Here is a 22289-nt window from a genome sequence, read left to right on the forward strand (position 1 = left end):
CTGTCTTTGTTTCACGGGTTTTTAAAAGTAAATGATTTTTATAACGGGGTTTAGCTGCTTTTCACTGCTGTGTTTATGCTGCTTTACACCCAGTTGACTCACTTACAGAGAGATATCAATACATACGTTTTAAGATTCTTACTAGTCAGATATATTCTTGGGCGGTGAATAGGGGGTGTTGAGTCCAGTTCACTGAGCAAGGAGTAGGTCTTGTCTATTACATATTGGGTTTATGGAACGGTATGTGAGCTAATTTGAAACCCTTGTTTTATGCATCACCCCACCTCTCCTTTCCCGTTAAGCAGCCATAGTGAGTTTTCTAAACGTGTGACTCTGTTATGTTTTGTAATTCAGTTCAAGTGTAGCGGTTTTTCCATTCCCTCTATAAGTGATATCTTATTATAAGTGTCTTTTTTTGTGTGACTTTTTTCACTTAGAATCGTCGTAGCTAAATCCACTCATCATGCTGCTACTAGCCTTATGACGTGTATTTCATGGCTGAGTGATATTCCATTGTACATAAGGACCACAACTTCTTTATCCATTTTTGTCTTTCCTGGGATATTTAAGTTGTAACGAAGTGGAGCTTCTTGTCAGCAGAGCAGCCCTAAACTTTGGGGTGCCTGTGTCTTGCTGATTTTTAGTTTTCCCAATTTATGAGCCCATGAGTGGAAGTGCCTTATGCTCTCTAAGCTGATTTTTTAGATGTTTCAGGACACACCGTACACTTCTCCAGAGTGGCTGTTGGCAATTTACATCCTGCCCATCAGCATAGCAAGGCTCCCATTTCTCCATGGCCGGTCCTGCATTTCTGGTTTGGACACTTTTTTCCGCATGGCCCTTTTGCCCGCTGGGAAGCGAGACTTTTTGGAGCGCTGATTTGCCTTTCCAGGTTGCTTGGTTGGCCAAAAAGGGCGTATGCATTTTTTCCTGAATATATTCAGGAAAAAACGCATAGGCCCTTTTTGGTCAAGGGCATCATTGTCCACGTTTTGCCGCTTTTTATGTGCTTTCAAGGCGATTCGAATCTACCTCCTGAAATCTCTTTCCTGCAATTCTGCCTTGCTTTCAAAGGCTCTTCGTTGCCTTCCCTCAATATATTTGTGGACGAGAGTTATCATTTATAACTCTGCAGGTGTGTGAATTGCAGTACCCCTGAGCTCCATTTTTCCAGTCGCTTTTCTGGGAGCTGGCCGCAAAAGTGCAGGATTGCTTGAGGCCCTCTTCTGGTTCTGGGGGGCAGGCTGAGCTTGTGGTTAATTCTTCTACCTGATGGGAAAATAGAGTGACCTGTGCCTGTCCCAACCCCTAGAGCTTGTCTCTCATTGGTTCCCCCTCTTCCTGTTCATTCTCAGGACAAATTGTAACCTGTACGGAACAGGAGGTTAAAGGTGCTGATTCTCCAAGGAGGGAGATGGCTAGTAAAGCGGCTGGAATGGCGAACCCGAGCACAAGGAGTTGAGAAATGAGGAGCGTTTTAGAAACCTTTCCCGATCACACGGTGTACCATCTTCTGGGTTTCTCATGCATGTTTTCGACGTAGGAAGATGCCCTTGAAGCTGGAGATTTGGGACCCATGGGATGGGTACCATGCAGTATTACTTGAAAGGGTCTGCGTTGGCTCACCCAACCTCACCAAACCTCTCAGCCCCAAGAGTGTCCACCCTTATGTCTCAATCAGCTGTGGGTCTAGATATAGTCAATCCAGGTGGCATCACAGCCCCTGAACGAATTTGGTAAGAATTTCTCTCTCTTTCACTGTCTTTGTTTCACGGGTTTTGAAAAGTAATTTATTTTTATAATGGGGTTTAGCTGCTTTTCACGGCTGTGTTTAGGCCGCTTTACACCGCCTTTACTCACTTACAGAGAGATATCAATACATAGGTTTGAAGATTCTTACTAGTCAGATATATTCTTGTGCGGTGAATAGGGGGTGTTGAGGCCAGTTCACTGAGCTAGGAGTAGGTCTTGTCTACTACATATTGGGTTTATGGAACGGTATCTGAGCTAATTTGAAACCCTTGTTTTATGCATCACCCCACCTCACCTTTCCCGTTCAGCAGCAATAGTGTGTTTTCTGAACGTGTGACTCTGTTCTGTTTTGTAATTCAGTTCAAGTGTAGCGGTTTTTACATTCCCTCTATAAGTGATATCTTATGATAAGTGTCTTTTTCTGTGTGACTTATTTCACTTAGAATCGTTGTACCTAAATCCACTCATCGTGCTGCTGCTAGCCTTATGACGTGGATTTCATGGCTGAGTGATATTCGATTGTACATGAGGACCACAACTTCGTTATCCACTTTTCTCTTTCCTAGGATATTTAAGGTGTAATGAAGTGGGGGTTCTTGTCAACAGAGCATCCCTAAACTTTGGGGTGCCTGTGTCTTGCTGATTTTTAGTTTTCCCAATTTATACGCCCATGAGTGGAAGTGCCCTATGCTCTCCAAGCTGTGTTTTTTAGATGTTTCAGGACACACCGTACACTTCTCCAGAGTGGCTGTTGGCAATTTACATCCAACCCATCAGCGTAGCAAGGCTCCCATTTCTCCATGGCCGGTCCTGCATTTCTGGTTTGGACACATTTTTCCGCATGGCCCTTTTGCCCGCTGGGAAGCGAGACTTCTTTGGAGCCCTGATTTGCCTTTCCAGGTTGCTTGGTTGGCCAAAAAGGGCGTATGCGTTTTTTCCTGAATATATTCAGGAAAAAACGCATACGCCCTTTTTGGCCAAGGGCATCATTGTAGACGTTTGGCCGCTTTTCATGTGCTTTCAAGGCGATTCGTATCTACCTCCTGAAATCTGTTTCCTGCAATTCTGCCTTGCTTTCAAAGCCTCTTCGTTGCCTTCCCTCAATATATTTGTGGACGAGAGTTATCATTTATAACTCTGCAGGTTTGTGAATTGCAGTGCCCCTGAGCTCCATTTTTGCAGTCGCTTTTCTGGGAGCTGACCGCAAAAGTGCAGGATTGCTTCAGGCCCTCTTCTGGTTCTGGGGGCAGGCTGAGCTTGTGGTTAATTCTTCTTCCTGATGGGAAAATAGAGTGACCTGTGCCTGTCCCAACCCCTAGAGCTAGGCTCTCATTGGTTCCCCCTCTTCTGGTTCATCCTCAGGACAAATTGCAACCTGTACGGAACAGGAGGTTAAAGGTGCTGATTCTCCAAGGAGGGAGATGGCTAGGAAAGCGGCTGGAATGGCGAACCCGAGCAGAAGGAGATGAGAAATGAGGTGCGTTTTAGAAACCTTTCCCGATCACACGGTGTACCATCTTCTGGGTTTCTCATGCATGTTTTCGACGAAGGAAGATGCATTTGAACCTGGAGATTTGGGACCCATGGGATGGGTACCATGCAGTATTACTTTAAAGGGTCTGCGTTGGCTCACGCAACCTCACCAAACCTCTCAGCCCCAAGAGTGTCCACCCTTATGTCTCAATCAGCTGTGGGTCTAGATATGGTCAATCCAGGTTGCATCACAGCCCCTGAACGAATTTTGTAAGAATTTCTCTCTCTTTCACTGTCTTTGTTTCGCGGGTTTTGAAAAGTAATTTATTTTTATAATGGGGTTTAGCTCCTTTTCAAGGCTGTGTTTAGGCCGCTTTACACCCCCTTGACTCACTTACAGAGAGATATCAATACATAGTTTTAAAGATTCTTACGAGTCAGATATATTCTTGTGCGGTGAATAGGGGGTGTTGAGGCCAGTTCACTGAGCAAGGAGTAGGTCTTGTCTACTACATATTGGTTTTATGGAACGGTATCTGAGCTAATTTGAAACCCTTGTTTTATGCATCACCCCACCTCACCTTTCCCGTTCAGCAGCCATAGTGTGTTTTCTAAACGTGTGACTCTGTTCTGTTTTGTAATTCAGTTCAAGTGTAGCAGTTTTTACATTCCCTCTATAAGTGATATCTTATGATAAGTGTCTTTTTCTGTGTGACATATTTCACTTAGAATCGTCGTACCTAAATCCACTCATCGTGCTGCTACTACCCTTATGACGTGGATTTCATGGCTGAGTGATATTCCATTGTACATGAGGACCACAACTTCGTTATCCACTTTTCTCTTTCCTAGGATATTTAAGGTGTAATGAAGTGGGGGTTCTTGTCAACAGAGCAGCCCTAAACTTTGGGGTGCCTGTGTCTTGCTGATTTTTAGATTTCCCAATTTATACGCCCATGAGTGGAAGTGCCCTATGCTCTCCAAGCTGTGTTTTTTAGATGTTTCAGGACACACCGTACACTTCTCCAGAGAGGCTGTTGGCAATTTACATCCTGCCCATGAGCGTAGCAAGGCTCCCATTTCTCCATGGCCGGTCCTGCATTTCTGGTTTGGACACTTTTTTCCGCATGGCCCTTTTGGCCGCTGGGAAGCGAGACTTCTTTGGAGCGCTGATTTGCCTTTCCAGGTTGCTTGGTTGGCCAAAAAGGGCGTATGCGTTTTTTCCTGAATATATTCAGGAAAAAACGCATACGCCCTTTTTGGCGAAGGGCATCATTGTCCACGTTTTGCTGCTTTTCATGTGCTTTCAAGGCGATTCGAATCTACCTCCTGAAATCTGTTTCCTGCAATTCTGCCTTGCTTTCAAAGCCTCTTCGTTGCCGTCCCTCAATATATTTGTGGACGAGAGTTATCATTTATAACTCTGCAGGTTTGTGAATTGCAGTGCCCCTGAGCTCCATTTTTCAACTCGGTTTTTTGGGAGCTGGCCGCAGAAGTGCAGGATTGCTTCAGACCCTCTTCTGGTTCTGGGGGGCAGGCTGAGCTTGTGGTTAATTCTTCTTCCTGATGGGAAAATAGAGTGACCTGTGCCTGTCCCAATCCCTAGAGCTAGTCTCTCATTGGTTCCCCCTCTTCCCGTTCATCCTCAGGACAAATTCCAACCTGTACGGAACAGGAGATTAAACGTGCTGATTCTCCAAGGAGGGAGATGGCTAGTAAAGTGGCTGGAATGGCGAACCCGAGCACAAGGAGATGAGAAATGAGGTGCGTTTTAGAAACCTTTCCCGATCTCATGGTATACCATCTTCTGGTTTTCTCATGCATGTTTTCAACGTAGGAAGATGCCCTTGAACCTGGAGATTTGGGACCCATGGGATGGGTACCATGCAGTATTACTTTAAAGGGTCTGCGTTGTCTCATGCAACCTCACCAAACCTCTCATCCCCAAGAGTGTCCACCCTTATGTCTCAATCAGCTGTGGGTCTAGATATGGTCAATCCAGGTGGCATCACAGCCCCTGAACGAATTTTGTAAGAATTTCTCTCTCTTTCACTGTCTTTGTTTCACGGGTTTTGAAAAGTAATTGATTTTTATAATGGGGTTTAGCTGCTTTTCACGGCTGTGTTTAGGCCACTTTACACCCCCTTGACTCACTTACAGAGAGATATCAATACATAGGTTTGAAGATTCTTACTAGTCAGATATATTCTTGTGCGGTGAATAGGGGGTGTTGAGGCCAGTTCACTGAGCAAGGAGTAGGTCTTGTCTACTACATATTGGGTTTATGAAACGGTATCTGAACTAATTTGAAACCCTTGTTTTATGCATCACCCCACCTCACCTTTCCCGTTCAGCAGCCATAGTTTGTTTTCTGAACGTGTGACTCTGTTCTGTTTTGTAATTCAGTTCAAGTGTAGCGGTTTTTACATTCCCTCTATAAGTGATATCTTATGATAAGTGTCTTTTTCTGTGTGATTTATTTCACTTAGAATCGCCGTACCTAAATCCACTCATCGTGCTGCTACTAGCTTTATGACGTGGATTTCATGCCTGAGTGATATTCCATTGTACATGAGGACCACAACTTCGTTATCCACTTTTCTCTTTCCTAGGATATTTAAAGTGTAATGAAGTGGGGGTTCTTGTCAACAGAGCAGCCCTAAACTTTGGGGTGCCTGTGTCTTGCTGATTTTTAGTTTTCCCAATTTATACGCCCATGAGTGGAAGTGCCCTATGCTCTCCAAGCTGTGTTTTTTAGATGTTTCAGGACACACCGTACACTTCTCCAGAGTGGCTGTTGGCAATTTACATCCTGCCCATCAGCGTAGCAAGGCTCCCATTTCTCCATGGCCGGTCCTGCATTTCTGGTTTGGACACTTTTTTCCGCATGGCCCTTTTGCCCGCTGGGAAGCGAGACTTTTTGGAGCGCTGATTTGCCTTTCCAGGTTGCTTGGTTGGCCAAAAAGGGCGTATGCATTTTTTCCTGAATATATTCAGGAAAAAACGCATACGCCCTTTTTGGCCAAGGGCATCATTGTCCACGTTTTGCCGCTTTTCATGTGCTTTCAAGGCGATTCGAATCTACCTCCTGAAATCTGTGTCCTGCAATTCTGCCTTGCTTTCAAAGGCTCTTCGTTGCCTTCCCTCAATATATTTGTGGGCGAGAGTTATCATTTATAACTCTGCAGGTTTTTGAATTGCAGTGCCCCTGAGCTCCATTTTTCAACTCGCTTTCTTGGGGGCTGGCCGCAAAAGCGCAGGATTGCTTCAGGCCCTATTCGGGTTATGGGCGGCAGGCTGAGCCTGTGGTTAATTCTTTTTCCTGATGGGAAAATAGAGTGACCTATGCCTGTCCCAACACCTAGAGCTAGTCTCTCATTGGTTCCCCCTCTTCCCGTTCATCCTCAGGACAAATTGCAACCTGTACGCAACAGGAGGTTAAAGGTGCTGATTCTCCAAGAAGGGAGATTGCTAGTAAAGCGGCTGGAATGGCGAACCCGAGCACAAGGAGATGAGAAATGAGGTGCGTTTTAGAAAGCTTTCCCGATCACGCGTTATACCATCTTCTGGGTTTCTCATGCATATTTTCGATGTAGGAAGACGCCCTTGAAGCTGGAGATTTGGGACCCCTGGGATGGGTACCACGCAGTATTGCTTTAAAGGGTCTGCGTTGGCTCCCCCAACCTCACCAAACCTCTCAGCCCCTGAGTGTCCACCCTTATGTCTGAATCAGCTGTGGGACTAGATATGGTCAATCCAGGTGGCATCACAGCCCGTGAACGAATTTTGTAAGAATTTCTCTCTCTTTCACTGTCTTTGTTTCACGGGATTTTAAAAGTAATTGATTTTTATAATGGGGTTTAGCTGCTTTTCACTGCTGTGTTTCTGCCGCTTTACACCCACTTGACTCACTTACATAGAGATATCAATACATAGGTTTTAAGATTCTTACTAGTCAGATATATTCTTGGGCGGTGATTAGGGGGTGTTGAGTCCAGTTCACTGAGCAAGGAGTAGGTTTTGTCTAGTACATATTGGGTTTATGGAACGGTATCTGAGCTAATTTAAAACCCTTGTTTTATGCATCACCCCACCTCTCCTTTCCCGTTAAGCAGCCATAGTGTGTTTTCTAAACGTGTGACTCTGTTCTGTTTTGTAATTCAGTTCAAGTGTAGCGGTTTTACACTCCCTCTATAAGTGATATCTTATGATAAGTGTCTTTTTCTGTGTGACTTATTTCACTTAGAATCGTCGTACCTAAATCCATTCATCGTGCTGCTACTAGCCTTATGACGTTGATTTCATGGCTGAGTGATATTACATTCTACATAAGGACCACAACTTCTTTATCCATTCTGCTCTTTCCTGGGACATTTACGGTGTAATGAAGTGGAGGTTCTTGTCAACAGAGCAGCCCTAAGCTGCCTTGCTTTCAAATCCTCTTCGTTGCCTTCCCTCAATATATTTGTGGACGAGAGTTATCATTTATAGGTCTGCAGGTTTGTGAATTGCAGTGCCCCAGAGCTCCATTTTTCAACTCGCTTTCTTGGGAGCTGGCCGCAAAAGTGCAGGATTGCTTCAGGTCCTATTCTGGTTCCGGGCGGCCGGCTGATCCTGTGGTTAATTCTTCTTCCTGATGGGAAAATAGAGTGACCTGTGCCTGTCCCAACACCTAGAGCTAGTCTCTCATTGGTTCCCCCTCTTCCCGTTCATCCTCAGGACAAATTGCTACCTGTACGGAACAGGAGGTTAAAGGTGCTGATTCTCCAAGGAGGGAGATTGCTAGTAAAGTGGCTGGAATGGCGAACCCGAGCACAAGGAGATGAGAAATGAGGCGCGTTTTAGAAACCTTTCCCGATCACACGGTGTACCATCTTCTGGGTTTCTCATGCCTGTTTTCGATGTAGGAAGATGGCCTTGAACCTGGAGATTTGGGACCCATGGGATGGGTACCATGCAGTATTACTTGAAAGGGTCTGCGTTGGCTCACCCAACCTCACCGAACCTCTCAGCCCCAAGAGTGTCCACCCTTATGTCTCAATCAGCTGTGGGTCTAGATATGGTCAATCCAGGTGGCATCACAGCCCCTGAACGCATTTGGTAAGAATTTCTCTCTCTTTCACTGTCTTTGTTTCACGGGTTTTTTAAAGTAATTGATTTTTTTTAAATATAAGCAATTTTTTTTTACGATTTCTGTAGTGATTGATTGAGTGATTCATTGCTATGTTGGGTTTTCGTTTCTGTGCTAGGGCTTTCTCCAGTTGTTTCAAGTGGGGGCCACTCCTCATCGCGGTGCATGGGCCTCTCACTATTGTGGACTCTCTTGTTGCGGAGCACAGGCTCCAGACGCGCAGGCTCAGTAGTTGTGGCTCACGGGCCTAGTTGCTCCACGGCATGTGGGATCTTCCCAGACCAGGGCTCAAACCCGTGTTTCTTGCATTAGCAGGCAGATTCTCAACCACTGCGCCAACAGGGAAGCCCAGTAATTGATTTTTATAATGGGGTTTAGCTGCTTTTCACTGCTGTGTTTATGGCGCTTTACACCCACTTGACTCACTTACAGAGAGATATCAATACATAGGTTTTAAGATTCTTACCAGTCAGTTATATTTTTGGGCGGTGAATAGGGGGTGTAGAGTCCAGTTCACTGAGCAAGGAGTAGGTCTTGTCTATTACATATTGGGTTTATGGAACGATATCTGTGCTAATTTCAAACCCTTGTTTTATGCATCATCCCACTTCTCCTTTCCAGTTAAGCAGCCATTGTGTGTTTTCTAAACGTGTGATTCTGTTCTGTTTTGTAATTCAGTTCAGGTGTAGCGGTTTTTACATTCCCTCTATAAGTGATATCTTATGGTCAGTGTCTTTTTCTGTGTGACTTATTTCACTTACAATCGTCGTACCTAAATCCACTCATCATGCTGCTACTAGCCTTATGACGTTCATTTCATGGCTGAGTGATATTCCATTCTACATAAGGACCACAACTTCTTTATGCATTTTTCTCTTTCCTGGGATATTTAAGGTGTAACGAAGTGGAGGTTCTTGTCAACAGAGCAGCCCTAAACTTTGTGGTGCCTGTGTCTTGCTGATTTTTAGTTTTACCAATTTATACGCCCATGAGTGGAAGTTCCCTATGCTCTCTAAGCTGAGTTTTTTAGATGTTTCAGGACACACCGTACACTTCTCCAGAGTGGCTGTTGGCAATTTACATCCCGCCCATCAGCGTAACAAGGCTCCCGTTTCTCCATGGCCTGTCCTGCATTTCTGGTTTTGACACTTTATTTAGCATGGCCGTTTTGACTGATGGGAAGCGAGACTTCTTTGTAGCGCTGATTTACCTTTCCCGGTTGCTTGGTTGGCCAAAAAGGGCGTATGCGTTTTTTCCTGAATATATTCAGGAAAAAACGCATACGCCCTTTTTGGCCAAGGGCATCATTGTCGAGGTTTTGCCGCTTTTCCCGTGCTTTAAAGGCGATTCGAATCTACCTCCTGAAATCTGTTTCCTGCAATTCTGCCTTGCTTTCAAATCCTCTTCGTTGCCTTCCCTCAATATATTTGTGGACAAGAGTTATCATTTATAACTCTGCAGGTTTGTGAATTGCAGTGCCCCTGAGCTCCATTTTTCAACTCGCTTTCTTGGGAGCTGGCCGCAAAAGCGCCGGATTGCTTCAGGCCCTATTCTGGTTCCGGGCGGCAGGCTGAGCCTGTGGTTAATTCTTTCTCCTGTTGGGAAAATGGAGTGACCTGTGCCTGTCTCAACACCTAGAGCTAGTCTCTCATTGGTTCCCCCTCTTCGCGATTTTCCTCAGGACAAATTGCAACCTGTACGGAACAGGAGGTTAAAGGTGCTGATTCTCCAAGGAGGGAGATTGCTAGTAAAGCGGCTGGAATGGCGAACCCGAGCACAAGGAGATGAGAAATGAGGTGCGTTTTAGAAACCTTTCCCGATCACACGGTGTAGCATCTTCTGGGTTTCTCATACATGTTTTCGATGGAGGAAGATGCCCTTGAATCTGGAGATTTGGGACCCATGGGATTGGTACCACGCAGTAGTATTTTAAAGGGTCTGCGTTTGCTACCCCAACCTCACCAAACCTCTCAGCCCTTGAGTGTCCACCCTTATGTCTCAATAAGCTGTGGGTCTATATTTGTTCAATCCAGGTGGCATCACAGCCCCTGAACGAATTCGGTAAGAATTTCTCTCTCTTTCACTGTCTTTGTTTCACGGGTTTTTAAAAGTGAGTGATTTTTATCATGGGGTTTAGCTGCTCTTCACTGCTGTGTTTCCGCCGCTTTACACCCACTTGACTCACTTACAGAGAGATATCAATACATAGGTTTTAAGATTCTTACTAGTCAGATATATTCTTGGGCGGTGAATAGGGGGTGCTGAGGCCAGTTCACTGAGCAAGGAGTAGGTCTAGTCCATTACATATTGGGTTTATGGAACGGTATCTGTGCTAATTTCAAACCCTTGTTTAATGCATCACCCCACCTCTCCTTTCCCGTTAAGCAGCCATTGTGTGTTTTCTAAACGTGTGACTCATGACATTGATTTCATGGCTGAGTGATATTCTATTGTACATAAGGACCACAAGTTCTTTATCCATTTTTCACTTTCCTGGGATATTTAAGGTGTAACGAAGTGGAGGTTCTTGTCAACAGAGCAGCTCTAAACTTTGGGGTGCCTTTGTCTTGCTGATTTTTAGTTTTCCCAATTTATACGCCCATGAGTGGAAGTACCCTATGCTCTCTAAGCTGAGTTTTTTTACATGTTTCAGGACACACCGTACACTTCTCCAGAGTGGCTCTTGGCAGTTTACATCCCGCCCATCAGCATAGCAAGGCTCCCGTTTCTCCATGGCCTTTCCTGCATTTCTCGTTTTGATACTTTATTCAGCATGGCCCTTTTGACCGATGGGAAGCGAGACTTCTTTGTAGCGCTGATTTGCCTTTCCAGGTTGCTTGGTTGGCCAAAAAGGGCGTATGCGTTTTTTCCTGAATATATTCAGGAAAAATCGCATACGCCCTTTTTGGCCAAGGGCATTATTGTCGAGGTTTTGCCGCTTTTCCTGTGCTTTAAAGGCGATTCGGACCTACCTGCTGAAATCTGTATCCTGCAATTCTGCCTTGCTTTCAAATCCTCTTCGTTGCCTTCCCTCAATTTATTTGTGGCCGAGAGTTATCATTTATAACTCTGCAGGTTTGTGAATTGCAGTGCCCTTGAGCGCCATTTTTCAACTCGCTTTCTGGGGAGCTGGCCGCAAAAGCGCAAGATTGCTTCAGGTCCTATTCTGGTTCCGGGCTGCAGGCTGAGCCTGAGGTTAATTTTTCTTCGTGATTGGAAAATAGAGTGGCCTGTGCCTGTCCCATCACCTAGAGGTAGTCTGTCATTGGTTCCCCCTCTTCCCGTTCATCCTCAGGACAAATTGCAACCTGTACGGAACAGGAGGTTAAAGGTGCTGATTCTCCAAGGAGGGAGATTGCTAGTAAAGCGGCTGGAATGACGAACCCGAGCACAAGGAGATGAGAAATGAGGGGCGTTTTAGAAATCTTTCCCGATCACACGGTGTACCATCGTCTGGGTTTCTCATGCATGTTTTCGATGCAGGAAGATGCCCTTGAATCTGGAGATTTGGGACCCATGGGATGGGTACCACGCAGTAGTACTTTAAAGGGTCTGCGTTTGCTCCCTCAACCTCACCAAACCTCTCAGCCCCTGAGTGTCCACCCTTATGTCTCAATCAGCTGTGGGTCTATATATGGTCAATCCAGGTGGCATCACAGCCCCTGAACGAATTTGGTAAGAACTTCTCTCTCTTTCACTGTATTTCTTTCACGGGTTTTTTAAAGTAATTGATTTTTATACTGGGGTTTAGCTGCTTTTCACTGCTGTGTTTCTGCCGCTTTACACCCACTTGACTCACTTACAGAGAGATATCAATACAAGGTTTTAAGATTCTTACTAGTCCGATATATACTTGGGCGGTGAATAGGGGGTGTTAAGTCCAGTTCACTGAGCAAGGAGTAGGTCTTCTCTATTACATATTGGGTTTATGGAACGGTATCTGAGCTAATTTCAAACCCTTGTTTTATGCATCACCCCATCTCACCTTTCCCGTTAAGCAGCCATAGTGTGTTTTCTAAACGTGTGACTCTGTTCTGTTTTGTAATTCAGTTCAGGTTTAGCGGTTTTTACATTCCCTCTATAAGTGATATCTTATGATAAGTGTCTTTTTCAGTGTGACTTATTTCACTTAGGATCATCATACCTAAATCCACTCATCATGCTGCTACTCGCCTTATGACGTTGATTTCATGGCTGAGTGATATTCCATTGTACATAAGGACCACAACTTCTTTATCCATTTTTCTCTTTCCTTGGATATTTAAGGTGTAACGAAGTGGAGGTTCTTGTCAACAGAGCAGCCATAAACTTTGGGGTGCCTGTGTCTTGCTGATTTTTAGTTTTCCCAATTTATACACCCATGAGTGGAAGTGCCCTATGCTCTCTAAGCTGAGTTTTTTAGATGTTTCAGGACACACCGTACACTTCTCCAGAGTGGCTGTTGGGAATTTACATCCCGCCCATCATCGTTGCAAGGCTTCCATTTCCCCATGGCCTGTCCTGCATTTCTGGTTTTGACACTTTATTCAGCATGGCCCTTTTGACCGATGGGAAGCGAGACTTCTTTCTAGTGCTGATTTGCCTTTCCAGGTTGCTTGATTGGCCAAAAAGGGCGTATGCCTTTTTTCCTGAATATATTCAGGAAAAAACGCATACGCCCTTTTTGGCCAAGGGCATCATTGTCGAGGTTTTGCCGCTTTTCATGGGCTTTAAAGGCGTTTCGAATCTACCTGCTGAAATCTGTTTCCTGCAATTCTGCCTTGCTTTCAAATCCTCTTCGTTGCCTTCCCTCAATATATTTGTGGACGAGAGTTATCATTTATAACTCTGCAGGTTTGTGAATTGCAGGGCCCCTGAGCTCCATTTTTCAACTCGCTTTCTTGGGAGCTGGCCGCAAAAGCGCAGGATTGCTTCAGGCCCTATTGTGGTTCCGGGGGGCAGGCTGAGCCTGTGGTTAATTCTTCTTCCTGATGGGAAAATAGAGTGACCTGTGCCTGTCCCAACACCTAGAGCTAGTCTCTCATTGGTTCCCCCTCTTCCCGTTCATCCTCAGGACAAATTGCAACCTGTACGGAACAGGAGGTTAAAGGTGCTGATTCTCCAAGGAGGGAGATTGCTAGTAAAGTGGCTGGAATGGCGACCCCGAGCACAAGGAGATGAGAAATGAGGTGCGTTTTAGAAACCTTTCCCGATCACACGGTGTACCATCTTCTGGGTTTCTCATGCATGTTTTCGATGTAGGAAGATTCCCTTGAACCTGGAGATTTGGGACCCATGGGATGGTTACCACACAGTAGTACTTTAAAGGGTCTGCGTTTGCTCACCCAACCTCACCGTACCTCTAAGGCCCAGGAGTGTACACCCTTATGTCTCAATCAGTTGTGGGTCTAGATATGGTCAATCCAGGTTGCATCACAGCCCCTGAACGAATCTTGTAAGAATTTCTCTCTCTTTCACTGTCTTTGTTTCATGGGTGTTTAAAAGTAATTGATTATTTTTTAATGTTTGAAACATTTGTATTAACATATTTCCATACAAATAGCCCAATGAAAGTTTAGTATTAGTTCTTTTGTTTGTTTTTTTATACTGCAGGTTCTTATTAGGCATCAATTTTATTCACATCAGTGTATACATTTCAATCCCAATTGCCCAATTCAGCACACCACCATCCCCACACCACCGCAGTTTTCCCCCCTTGGTGTCCATATGTCCATTCTCTACATTTGTGTCTCAACTTCTGCCCTGAAAACTGGCTCATCTGTACCATATTTCTAGGTTCCACATACATGAATTAATATACGATATTTGTTTTTCTCTTTCTGACTTACTTCACTCTGTATGACAGTCTCTAGATCCATCCACGTCTCAACAAATGACTCAATTTCATTCCTTTTTATGGCTGAGTAATATTCCATTGTATATATGTACCACGACTTCTTTATCCATTCGTCTGTTGATGGGCATTTAGGTTGCTTCCATGACCTGGCTATTGTAAATAGTGCTGCAATGAACATTCGGGTGCATGTGTCTTTTTCAGTTATGGTTTTCTTTGGGTATATGCCCAGTAGTGGGATTGCTGGGTCATATGGTAATTCTGTTTTTAGTTTTTTAAGGAACCTCCATATTGTTCTCCATAGTGGCTGTATCAATTTACATTCCCACCAACAGTGCAAGAGGGTTCCCTTTTCTCCACATCCTCTCCAGCATTTGTTGTTTGTAGATTTTCTGATGATGCCCATTCTAACAGGAGTGAGGTGATACCTCATTGTAGTTTTGATTTGCATTTCTCTAATAATTAGTGATGTTGAGCATCTTTTCATGTGCTTTGTGGCCGTCTGTATGTCTTCTTTGTAGAAATGTCTATTTAGGTCTTCTGCCCATTTTTGGATTGGGGTGTTTGTTTCTTTAATATTGAGCTGAATGAGCTGTTTATATATTTTGGAGATTAATCCTTTGTCCGTTGATTCGTTTGCAAATATTTTCTCCCATTCTGAGGGTTGTCTTTTCGTCTTGTTTATGGTTTCCTTTGCTGTGCAAAAGCTTTGAAGTTTCATTAGGTCCCACTTGTTTATTTTTCTTTTTATTTCCATTACTCTAGGAGGTGGATCAAAAAAGATCTTGCTGTGATTTATGTCAAAGAGTGTTCTTCCTATGTTTTCCTCTAAGAGTTTTATAGTGTCCAGTCTTATATTTAGGTCTCTAATTCATTTTGAGTTTATTTTTGTGTATGGTGTTAGGGAGTATTCTAATTTCATTCTTTTACATGTAGCTGTCCAGTTTTCCCAGCACCACTTATTGAAGAGACTGTCTTTTCTCCATTGTATATCTTTGCCTCCTTTGTCATAGATTAGTTGACCATAGGTGCGTGGGTTAATCTCTGGGCTTTCTATCTTGTTCCATTGATCTATGTTTCTGTTTTTGTGCCAGTACCATATTGTCTTGATTACTGTAGCTTTGTAGTATAGTCTGAAGTCAGGGAGTCTGATTCCTCCAGCTCCATTTATTTGCCTCACGACTGCTTTGGCTATTTGGGGTCTTTTGTGTCTCCATACAAATTTTAAGATGATTTGTTCTAGCTCCATAAAAAATGCCATTGGTAATTTGATAGGGATTGCATTGAATCTGTAGATTGCTTTGGGTAGTATACTCATTTTCACAATGTTGATTCTTCCAATCCAAGAACATGGTATATCTCTCCATCTGTTGGTATCATCTTTAATTTCTTTCATCAGTGTCTTATAGTTTTCTGCATACAGGTCTTTTGTCTCCCTAGGTAGGTTTATTCTTAGGTATTTTATTCTTTTTGTTGCAATGGTAAATGGGAGTGTTTCCATAATTTCTCTTTCAGATTTTTCATCATTAGTGTATAGGAATGCAAGAGATTTCTGTGCATTCATTTTGTATCCTGCAACTTTACCATATTCATTAATTAGCTCTAGCCGTTTTCTGGTGGCAGTTTTAGGATTCTCTATGTATAGTATCATGTCATCCACAAAGAGTGACAGTTTTACTTCTTCTTTTCCAATTTGTATTCCTTTTATTTCTTTTTCTTCTCTGATTGCCGTGGCTAGGACTTCCAGAACTATGTTGAATAATAGTGGTGAGAGTGGACATCCTTGTCTTGTTCCTGATCTTAGAGGAAATGTTTTCAGTTTTTCACCATTGAGAATGATGTTTGCTGTGGGTTTGTCATATATGGCCTTTATTATGTTGAGGTAGGTTCCCTCTATGCCCACTTTCTGGAGAGTTTTTATCAGAAATGGGTGTTGAATTTTGTCAAAAGCTTTTTCTGCATCTATTGAGATGATCATATGGTTTTTATTCTTCAATTTGTTAATATGGTGTATCACATTGATTGATTTGCGTATATTGAAGAATCCTTGCATCCCTGGGATAAATCCCACTTGATCGTGGTGTATGATCCTTTTAATGTGTTGTTGGATTCTGTTTGCTAGTATTTTGTTGAGGATTTTTGCATCTATATTCATCAGTGATATTGGTCTGTAATTTTCTTTTTTTGTAGTGTCTTTGTCTGGTTTTGGTATCAGGGTGATGGTGGCCTCATAGAATGAGTTTGGGAGTGTTCCTTTCTCTGCAATTTTTTGGAAGAGTTTGAGAAGGATGGGTGTTAGCTCTTCTCTAAATGTTTGATAGAATTCACCTGTGAAGCCATCTGCTCCTGGACTTTTGTTTGTTGGAAGATTTTTAATCACACTTTCAATTTCATTACTTGTGATTGGTCTGTTCATATTTTCTGTTTCTTCCTGGTTCAGTCTTGGAAGGTTATACCTTTCTAAGAATTTGTCCATTTCTTCCAGGTTGTCCATTTTATTGGCATAAAGTTGCTTGTAATAGTCTCTTAGGATGCTTTGTATTTCTGCGGTGTCTGTTGTAACTTCTCCTTTTTCATTTCTGATTTTATTGATTTGAGTCCTCTCCCTCTTTTTCTTGATGAGTCTGGCTAATGGCTTATCAATTTTGTTTATCTTCTCAAAGAACCAACTTTTAGTTTTATTGATCTTTGCTATTGTTTTCTTTGTTTCTATTTCATTTAGTTCTGCTCTGATCTTTATGATTTCTTTCCTTCTGCTAACTTTGGGTTTTGTTTGTTCTTCTTTCTCTAGTTTCTTTAGGTGTAAGGTTAGATTGTTTACTTGAGATTTTTCTTGTTTTTTAGGTAGGCTTTTATAGCTATAAACTTCCCTCTTAGAACTGCTTTTGCTGCATCCCATAGGTTTTGGGTCGTTGTGTTTTCATTGTCATTTGTCTCTAGGTATTTTTTTGATTTCCTCTTTGATTTCTTCAGTGATCTCTTGGTTATTTAGTAACGTATTGTTTAGCCTCCATGTGTTTGTCTTTTTTACGTTTTTTTCCCTGTAATTCATTTCTAATCTCATAGCGTTGTGGTCCGAAAAGATGCTTGATATTATTTCAATTTTCTTAAATTTACTGAGGCTTGATTTGTGACCCAAGATGTGATCTATCCTGGAGAATGTTCCGTGCGCACTTGAGAAGAACGTGTAATCTGCTGTTTTTGGATGGAATGTCCTATATATATCAATTAAATCTATCTGGTCTATTGTGTCATTTAAAGCTTCTGTTTCCTTATTTATTTTCATTTTGGATGATCTGTCCATTGGTGTAAGTGAGGTGTTAAAGTCCCCCACTATTATTGTGTTACTGTCGATTTCCTCTTTTATAGCTGTTAGCAGTTGCCTTATGTATTGAGGTGCTCCTATGTTGGGTGCATATATATTTATAATTGTTATATCTTCTTCTTGGATTGATCCCTGGATCATTATGTAGTGTCCTTCCTTGTCTCTTGTAACATTCTTTATTTTAAAGTCTATTTTATCTGATATGAGTATAGCTACTCCAGCTTTCTTTTGATTTCCATTTGCATGGAATATCTTTTTCCATCCCCTCACTTTCAGTCTGTATGTGTCCCTAGGTCTAAAGTGGGTCTCTTGTAGACAGCATATATATGGGTCTTGTTTTTGTACCCGTTCAGCCAGTCTATGTCTTTTGGTTGGGGCATTTAATCCATTCACGTTTAAGGTAATTATCGATATGTATGTTACTATGACCATTTTCTTAATTGTTTTGGGTTTGTTTTTGTAGGTCCTTTTCTTCTCTTGTGTTTCCCACTTAGAGAAGTTCCTTTAGCATTTGTTGTAGAGCTGGTTTGGTGGTGCTGAATTCTCTTAGCTTTTGCTTGTCTGTAAAGCTTTTGATTTCTCCATCAAATCTAAATGAGATCCTTGCCGGGTAGAGTAATCTTGGTTGTAGGTTCTTCCCTTTCATTACTTTAATTATATCATGCCACTCCCTTCTGGCTTGCAGAGTTTCTGCTGAGAAATCAGCTGTTAACCTTATGGGAGTTCCCTTGTATGTTATTTGTCGATTTTCCCTTGCTGCTTTCAATAATTTTTCTTTGTCTTTAATTTTTGCCACTTTGATTACTATGTGTCTCGGTGTGTTTCTCCTTGTGTTTATTCTGTATGGGACTCTCTGTGCTTCCTGGACTTGGGTGGCTATTTCCTTTCCCATGTTAGGGAAGTTTTCGACTATAATCTCTTCAAATATTTTCTCGGGTCCTTTCTCTCTCTCTTCTCCTTCTGGGACCCCTATAATGCGAATGTTGTTGCGTTTAATGTTGTCCCAGAGGTCTCTTAGGCTGTCTTCATTTCTTTTCATTCTTTTTTCTTTAGTCTGTTCCGCAGCAGTGAATTCCACCATTCTGTCTTCCAGGTCACTTATCCGTTCTTCTGCCTCAGTTATTCTGCTATTGAATCCTTCTAGTGTAGTTTTCATTTCAGTTATTGTATTGGTCATCTCTGTTTGTTTGTTCTTTAATTCTTCTAGGTCTTTGTTAATCATTTCTTGCATCTTCTCAATCTTTGCCTCCATTCTTATTCCGAGGTCCTGGATCATCTTCACTATCATTATTCTGAATTCTTTTTCTGGAAGGTTGCCTATCTCCACTTCATTTAGTTGTTTTTCTGGGTTTTTTTCTTGTTCCTTCATCTGGTACATAGCCCTCTGCCTTTTCATCTTCTCTATCTTTCTGTAACTGTGGTTTTTGGTCCACAGGCTGCAGGATTGTAGTTTTTCTTGCTTCTGCTGTCTGCCCTCTGGTGGTTGAGGCTATCTAAGAGGCTTGATGGGAGGCTCTGGTGGTGGGTAGAGCTGACTGTTGCTGTGGCGGTCAGAGCTCAGTAAAACCTTAATCCACTTGACTGTTGATGGGTGGGGCTGGGTTCCCTCCCTGTTGGTTGTTTTGCCTGAGGAAACCCAACACTGGAGCCTACCCGTGCTCTTTGGTGGGGTTAATGGCAGACTCTGGGAGGGTTCACACCAAGGAGAACTTCACAGAACCTCTGCTGCCAGTGTCCTTATCCCCATGGTGAAACAGAGCCACCACCGGCCTCTGCAGGAGACCCCCCAACACCAGCAGGTAGGTCTGGTTCAGTCTCCCCCAGGGTCACTGCTCCTTCCCCTGGGTCCCGATGCACACATTACTTTGTGTGTGCCCTCCAAGAGCAGGGTCTCTGTTTCCCCCAGTCCTGTCAAAGTCCTGCAATCAATTCCCACTAGGCTTCAAAGTCTGATTCTCTAGGAATTCCTCCTCCCGTTGCCGGACCCCCAGGTTGGGAAGCCTGACGTGGGGCTCAGAACCTTCAGTCCACTGGGTGGACTTCTGTGGTATAAGTGTTCGCCAGTCTGTGAGTCACCCACCCATCAGTTATGGGATTTGATTTTACTCTGATTGCGCCCCTCCTACCGTCTCACTGCGGCTTCTCCTCGGTCCTTAGACGTGGGGTATCCTCCTTGGTGAAGTCCAGGGTCTTCCTGTCAATGATTGTCCAGCAGCCAGTTGTGATTCTGGTGCTCTCGCAAGAGGCAGTGAGAGCACGTACTTCTACTCCGCCATCTTGGTTCCGTATCTCTGTTCTGTTTTGTAATTCAGTTCAAGGGTAGCAGTTTTAACATTCACTCTATAAGTAATATCTTATGATAAGTCAGTAATTGATTTTTATAATGGGGTTTAGCTGTTTTTCACTGCTGTGTTTCTGCCGCTTTACACCCACTTGACTCACTTACAGAGAGATATCAATACATAGGTTTTAAGATTCTTACTAGTCAGATATATTCTTGTGCTGTGAATAGGGGGTGCAGAGTCCAGTTAACTTAGCAAGGAGTATGTCTTGTCTATTACATATTGGGTTTATGGAACGGTATCTGAGCTAATTTGAAACCCTTGTTTTATGCATCACCCCACCTCACCTTTCCGTTAAGCAGACATAGTGTGTTTTCTAAACGTGTGACTCTGTTCTGTTTTGTAATTCAGTTCAAATGTAGTGGTTTTTACATTCCCTCTATATGTGATATCTTATGATAAGTGTCTTTTTCTGTGTGACTTATTTCACTTAGAATCGTCGTACCTAAATCCACTCATCATGCTGCTACTAGCCTTATGATGTTGATTTCCTGGCTGAGTGATATTCCATTCTACATAAGGACCACAACTTCTTTATCCATTCTGCTATTTCCTGGGATATTTACGGTGTAATGAAGTGGAGGTTCTTGTCAACAGAGCAGCCCTAAACTTTGGGGTGCCTGTGTCTTGCTGATTTTTAGTTTTCCCAATTTATACGCCCATGAGTGGAAGTGCCCTATGCTCTCTAAGCTGGGTTTTTTAGATGCTTCAGGACACACCGTACACTTCTCCAGTGTGGCTGTTGGCAATTTATATCTCGCGCATCAGCGTATCAAGGCTCCCATTCCTCCATGGCCTGTCCTGCATTTCTGGTTTTGACACTTTTTTCAGCATGACCCTTTTGACCGATGGGAAGCGAGACTTCTTTGTGGCACTGATTTGCATTTCCAGGTTGCTTGGTTGGCCAAAAAGGGCGTATGCGTTTTTTCCTGAATATATTCAGGAAAAAACGCATACGCCCTTTTTGGCCAAGGGCATCATTGTCGAGGTTTTGCCGCTTTTCCTGTGCTTTAAAGGCGATTCGAATCTACCTCCTGAAATCTGTTTCCTGCAATTCTGCCTTGCTTTCAAATCCTCTTCGTTGCCTTCCCTCAATATATTTGTGGACAAGAGTTATCATTTATAACTCTGCAGGTTTGTGAATTGCAGTGCCCCTGAGCTCCATTTTTCAACTCGCTTTCTGGGAGCTGGCCGCAAAAGCACAGGATTGCTACAGGTCCTATTGTGGTTCCGGGCAGCAGGCTAAGCCTGTGGTTAATTCTTCTTCCTGATGGGAAAATAGAGTGACCTGTGCCTGTCCCAACACCTAGAGCTAGTCTCCCATTGGTTCCCCCTCTTCCCGTTCATCCTCAGGACAAATTGCAACCTGTACGGAACAGGAGGTTAAAGGTGCTGATTCTTCACGGAGGGTCATGGCTAGTAAAGCGGCTGGAATGGCGAATCCGAGCACAAGCTGATGAGAAATGAGGTGCGTTTTAGAAACCTTTCCCGATCACACGGTGTACCATCGTCTGGGTTTCTCATGCTTGTTTTCGATGTAGGAAGATGCCCTTGAACCTGGAGATTTGGGACCCATGGGATGGGTACCACGCAGTATTACTTTAAAGGGTCTGCGTTTGCTCCCCCAACCTCACCAAACCTCTCAGCCCCAAGAGTGTCCACCCTTATGTCTCAATCAGCTGTGGGCCTATATATGGTCAATCCAGGTTGCATCACAGCCCCTGAACGAATTTTGTAAGAATTTCTCTCTCTTTCACTGTCTTTGTTTCACGGGTTTTTTAAAGTAATTGATTTTTTTTAAATATAAGCAATTTTTTTTTACGATTTCTGTAGTGATTGATTGAGTGATTCATTGCTATGTTGGGTTTTCGTTTCTGTGCTAGGGCTTTCTCCAGTTGTTTCAAGTGGGGGCCACTCCTCATCGCGGTGCATGGGCCTCTCACTATTGTGGACTCTCTTGTTGCGGAGCACAGGCTCCAGACGCGCAGGCTCAGTAGTTGTGGCTCACGGGCCTAGTTGCTCCACGGCATGTGGGATCTTCCCAGACCAGGGCTCAAACCCGTGTTTCTTGCATTAGCAGGCAGATTCTCAACCACTGCGCCAACAGGGAAGCCCAGTAATTGATTTTTATAATGGGGTTTAGCTGCTTTTCACTGCTGTGTTTATGGCGCTTTACACCCACTTGACTCACTTACAGAGAGATATCAATACATAGGTTTTAAGATTCTTACCAGTCAGTTATATTTTTGGGCGGTGAATAGGGGGTGTAGAGTCCAGTTCACTGAGCAAGGAGTAGGTCTTGTCTATTACATATTGGGTTTATGGAACGATATCTGTGCTAATTTCAAACCCTTGTTTTATGCATCATCCCACTTCTCCTTTCCAGTTAAGCAGCCATTGTGTGTTTTCTAAACGTGTGATTCTGTTCTGTTT

General features: G+C 43.3%; 1 long non-coding RNA gene across 2 annotated transcripts; it reads left to right on the forward strand.

The window, feature by feature from the left end:
• The first annotated feature begins 6661 nt into the window (after positions 1–6661).
• LOC130706881 (uncharacterized) lies at positions 6662–13525 on the forward strand. 2 transcript variants are annotated; one of them, XR_009006926.1, is made up of 3 exons: positions 6662–6748; positions 10038–10152; positions 13410–13525. It is a non-coding gene; the product is annotated as an uncharacterized LOC130706881 (long non-coding RNA). The 2 variants fall into 2 exon arrangements; XR_009006927.1 differs by lacking the exon at positions 13410–13525 and adding an exon at positions 11652–11754 and having other exon boundaries at positions 6663–6748.
• The last annotated feature ends 8764 nt before the right edge of the window (positions 13526–22289 follow it).

Source organism: Balaenoptera acutorostrata, unplaced genomic scaffold (assembly GCF_949987535.1).
Source record: "Balaenoptera acutorostrata unplaced genomic scaffold, mBalAcu1.1 scaffold_524, whole genome shotgun sequence".
Lineage (NCBI taxonomy): Eukaryota > Metazoa > Chordata > Mammalia > Artiodactyla > Balaenopteridae > Balaenoptera > Balaenoptera acutorostrata.